This window comes from Chenopodium quinoa, unplaced genomic scaffold, assembly GCF_001683475.1.
Source record: "Chenopodium quinoa cultivar QQ74 unplaced genomic scaffold, ASM168347v1, whole genome shotgun sequence".
In the NCBI taxonomy this organism is placed as follows: domain Eukaryota; kingdom Viridiplantae; phylum Streptophyta; class Magnoliopsida; order Caryophyllales; family Amaranthaceae; genus Chenopodium; species Chenopodium quinoa.
The window spans coordinates 4,754,562-4,759,517 of record NW_018745650.1 but is presented as its reverse complement, the minus strand read 5'-3'; the positions used below and the strand labels follow the sequence as shown (position 1 = coordinate 4,759,517).

The window sequence follows — 4,956 nt, the reverse complement described above, 5'->3', positions numbered from 1 at the left end:
TGGAAATCATAATCAACATCCTAATCATGATACTAGAAATCAAAATAATATTGTAAACATGATTTAATCGAATTACTTACTTTGATGCCTCAACCTTCTTGCTATTAAAACAATACACACGTTAGTAAACTTTAAGAAATTTAAATCAATAAAGTAAATAAATCAAATATGAATTGAAATATAGGTTTGGGACCAAACCCTCAGAACTATCAACCTTTCACGCTGAGGTTGAAGGCAATCTCGAGGATGGCTAGAAGTATTCGAATCTCGTGAATGAGGAATTGTGATTGATTTGGGAGAATATATATCAAGGATGTGTTTAGGCTAAGGCTAAGAACATAGGTGTTAAAGAAAGAGAATGGATGATTACGATGATTGTGATGATTGTTGATGATTGAAATGGGGTAAATCGACCTCTATTTATAGGGAAAAAAGAGAGTCTAGACGAACAGAAAAGATTAGAATTTAGAACGGAATAAAAAAGGTTTCATTGCTAGGCGATGGACCCATTGCGGCGCGATGGAACTATTGCGGCGCGTTGGTTCTGTCATTCTGCGATGGTTTTGAAGATAACAAAGTTGTACGGAATTTGATTTCTAATATAATTGGGTTAACGAAATTTATCTAGACGTCTTTGAATTTGATCGAGATAAGGACTATCATGAGAGAAATTTTATTCGGCTTCAAACTCTTTTGATCTTTATCTTTTCGGAAAGGATAGATTAGAATCTTTTAGAGGATTCTAGAAGCTCCTAAAGAATCCAACTGGGTTTAGGATTAGAAAATATGGTATTTAGACCCTCACATGACCATTGGGTCGTAGGTAAGGTGGACCTAGACTCGGTTTGAGCTTGGTTTAGTATTTTGGCCATAACTTTTTCGTTTTAAGTCGGATTTGGGCTTATAATATATCGTTGAAAAGCTCTTTTCAAACCCCATCCAACTAAGCAATAATTGGACCAGGATTATGAACCAAAATAATGTGGTTGGGACATTTTTATAAATTGAATGATTTTAAAGACACAAAATGAATGATTTTGGGTTTAAAGGCACGAAATAGATGATTTTAGATTAAAACATTTTAAGTAAGGTTAGGGACATGGTCAAGGCTTAAGCAAAATTCACGAGACTCTTCAACTCTTTACTGAAATTGTTAATCAAAGCGTGAAAGGTACTCATCACTGGGTTTTGTTTTTGGGGAGACACAATCCGGTGTCTACATTAAGAAATTTCAAATTTAAGCTTATTATAACTATACCTATTTTGAACTCTATTGGCAGCGGCTCGAGCGAAGAATTAAGCATCGCAAAAGAAATTTAAACTGAATTCACCAAATTTAACAAGCGAACTTCAAATTTCAAGCATGATCTTAACGAATTTACATCTAATTATACCTAGTTTTAGTACAAAATTTCCAGAATGTGAAGAAAATTGAAGAGAGAGAAAGTTTGTTTTTGAAGAGAGAAAGAAAGTTACGAAGACAGTGAGTGGGAATGAATTTATCTTTTCTATTTTAATCATAGTCGTCTATTGTGCCTTAATCTGACGGCTTAAATGAGTTCCTAGTTCTCATTATGGGGGATGTTTCCATTATAACTTGGTCATATATATATATATATATATCATATATCATATCATATCATATCTTAACACTAATAACTAAAGCCGGTCTCGCAGCCAGGCCACGAGACAACGATACTTGGCATTTCAGTTTTTCGCCAAGTGTCGAGCCACGTAGGCAACAAATAGACATTATTGTGATTAGATTAGATGCCACGTTAAATTAGATTGGATAGATTTGTTTAGGAAGTATACATAAAATAATTTATAACTCTTTTGAAAAAAATCTATCTTTTTATTGACAATAGAATTATACTTATATCAACACACCACATATTATAATTAATATGAATATCCAATTAACAATAGAATTTTACTCCTATACGAGTAACCACGTAATTATTATAATTATTAATATGGTCGTGTATCATTAATTTGTTTTTAGTCTACCATTGGTTCTAAGGCTAAGATCTACGATTGAACGGGTAGAATAAAGCGGGTCACGGGAGCAAATCATCAACTCTGATTGTGACTATGATGAGTTGACTCAGTCCAAGAATAAAGCGAGTCACGTTGGATATAAATCACATAGTAGAAGCTTTAGATAGTGATTCTGTGTAGTGGGCTTAAGTACAAAGGAGGTTTATGCAGGGTATATCATATACAAGAAGGTAAGAAAAATAAAAGAAAGATAAAAGCAGAAATCATCAGACCAAAGTGCCTGAACAAGAAAAATGAAAGAAGTACTCTAATTTAATTTCATTTCATTTGATAATGGATATTCGGGGCAACGCCCGGGCACATACTAATATATATATATATATAGGATCAAGATCATGTGAGAACCTAGGTTTATAATAGAAACTAGGAACTCATCTGGACCGTTGATCGCACTCAATCTAACGGCTCACATTCCACCCGCCTCATTAAGGGCAAAATGGTAAATTCGCGCTTTCAATGACTTGCTTCAATTGATCTGATTTTCATTTCTACTTTCTCTCTCTTCATTTCATTTTCTCTCTCTTCCTCTGAATTCTCTCTAATTCTCTCTCTTCCTTCGAATTTTTCTTCGGTCATCAAGTTTTTTCTCTTTCGATTTTCTTCATTGTTTTGAGGGTAACTTATTAGGATTTATTATACTTTTTTGTGATTTTTTGATTTTTTTTTTATCGATTTGCTTTGTGTTTTTTTCGATTTGCGATTTTTGTTTTATCATTCGATTTGTTATTTCTGATTTGTTTTTGTTGTTTTTTGTTCGATTTTTTCAGTTTATTTTTTATTTATTTATTGTTCTTTTATTATGATTTTGTGTTTTTTTAATTACTTATTACGATTTAGGGTTCATATATTTCGATTTGGGTGTTTTTCGAATTACTTATTACATTTTAGGGTTTTGTACTAAGATTTGGGTTTTTTTTTTCTTTTTTATAATTTTTAATCTAATTGTATGATTTAGGGTATTGTATAATTTATTTAGGTATTTTATGTGAAATGTGATATGTAATTTAAGTGTTCAATTACTGATTTAGAACTCAATTTTATGAGCCCAATTCGATTATATCATTTACTTTTATGCTTATAATATTTACTTTTGTGCTTATATTATTTACTTTTTGAGTTGATAATGATTAAATTTTGCATTTTGTTGTGTGGTATTGATGTTTATGGCTGCCCCCTGGAGAGTTGTTGTTTGGTAGTAGCAGCAAGGGCACTGCAGATTTTTGTTGTGGCCTTGGGCGTTATGAAATGGTGTGGGTCTTTGTAATCAGGGAGCGGGGTTGTGGTGTTGGCTGGTCATTGTTGAGTGTTGAGTGCTTAAATTGCAAAAACTAAAAGACATTGACAGAGAGATGCATTCTGTTTTATCTGAAATCAGAAAAAGGTACAGACATACAGTACCTACAGCTAACACCGTTCTGAGGATAATTATGAGCAATCCTGCTTTATAGTAATCTCGAGTGTTGGATTACCATTCTATAGTTTCCTACTTGTGTGTAAACATGTTGTGAAAGCTGGGTAAAGGTTGGCATATAGATTTATAAGACTTAAATAATCAAGCGATACTTGTTTATCCTGGTTTTGGCTTTCCCCTTTCTCTGCAGTGAATATACTTGCTTCTTGTGGCTGGTTATAAACTCAAGGTAGATGACTTAAATTTTCTTGTCTGTTTTTGAAGGGAAGAGGAGTGTGCTAAACTTGCAGGAGAAATGAAGCAGCAGCGAAAAGTTGCCTTTAGGAGATCATATATCGAAAGGATCACTGAGATTACAAAGAACAGTCGGAAATTGGACACAAATATTGATCGCATTTTGAAGGAAACAAGAGAGCTTAAGTTGGAGAGTAACTATATTAAGGAACGCCTTCATCGTACATATGCAGTGGTTGATGAAACAATATTAAGGTGAACACTCTGAAACAATATGTACTTTATGTAGTGGTTTATGAAACAATATTAAGGTCTCAATAAAATTTGTGGTGTTTCCTTTTCATTGTCATTAAATTATGTAACTTTGGCCTTGCTCTCTCCACCTGATATTTACTAACCGATTACTTGGTTAGTTTTTTAAATAAAAAGTGTTTCGAATGTCTATACATTTCAAATGGTTGTATATTATTTTTTACGTATTACCCAATTTTCAGATTACTCTTTCCAGTTTTCTCATTTCTTTGTAGAATATTATACAGCAGGAGATCCAACCAAGTATCGTGACCAACTTTCATGATTTGCAACTTGTACACGACTCAAGAATGGAGATGCCATTGGGTAGTCTACAATCCTCAATGGTTTAACTTGATTCCTTCACGCCAAGTGCTTTAATTTGTCCTCATTTTTGTTCCATGCATGGCTTAACTAATTTACTGAAACCTAAATCACAACCTGCTCATACTCTTGACATGAGTGACATTATCTGATGGTTGTTGTGTCAGATGGAGTTTTATTTTTAGTTACTTTGAAATAAATATGAAGATACTAAACTTTATCAATTGCATTCACTAAATATTCTTATTCTATGCGCAACTAACACTACCCTACGAGCTCAATAGGCAGAGCATTGTGCAAATGCACAAATGACGTGGGTTCGAATCCCACGTAGGTTCATTTGTATTTACTTTAAGAAATATTTTATTTACTTCAGCTTATTTTGTATCTACTTTTATTACTTAGAAACTCAAGCTCACTTATCTAGGGATTAAAGGTATGACAGAAGGTTTTATAATCTTATACTACGTATTTAAGCATTCATAGCAATTAGAGACTGTCAATAAGCATTTCTCCATAGCAATTTTCAGATTTTAGAAGTGGAGAAGGTGAATTTCATTTCTATTTACTTTAATAAATATTTTATTTACTTTAACTTATTTTATTTACTTTAACTTATTTCATCTGGTCTTAGC

At 32.7% G+C, this 4,956-nt stretch overlaps 1 long non-coding RNA gene across 1 annotated transcript; it reads left to right on the top strand.

Moving 5' to 3' along the window:
* The first annotated feature begins 2,130 nt into the window (after positions 1–2,130).
* Positions 2,131–4,049, top strand: LOC110716959. The gene is made up of 2 exons (XR_002510639.1): positions 2,131–2,676; positions 3,737–4,049. It is a non-coding gene; the product is annotated as an uncharacterized LOC110716959 (long non-coding RNA).
* The last annotated feature ends 907 nt before the right edge of the window (positions 4,050–4,956 follow it).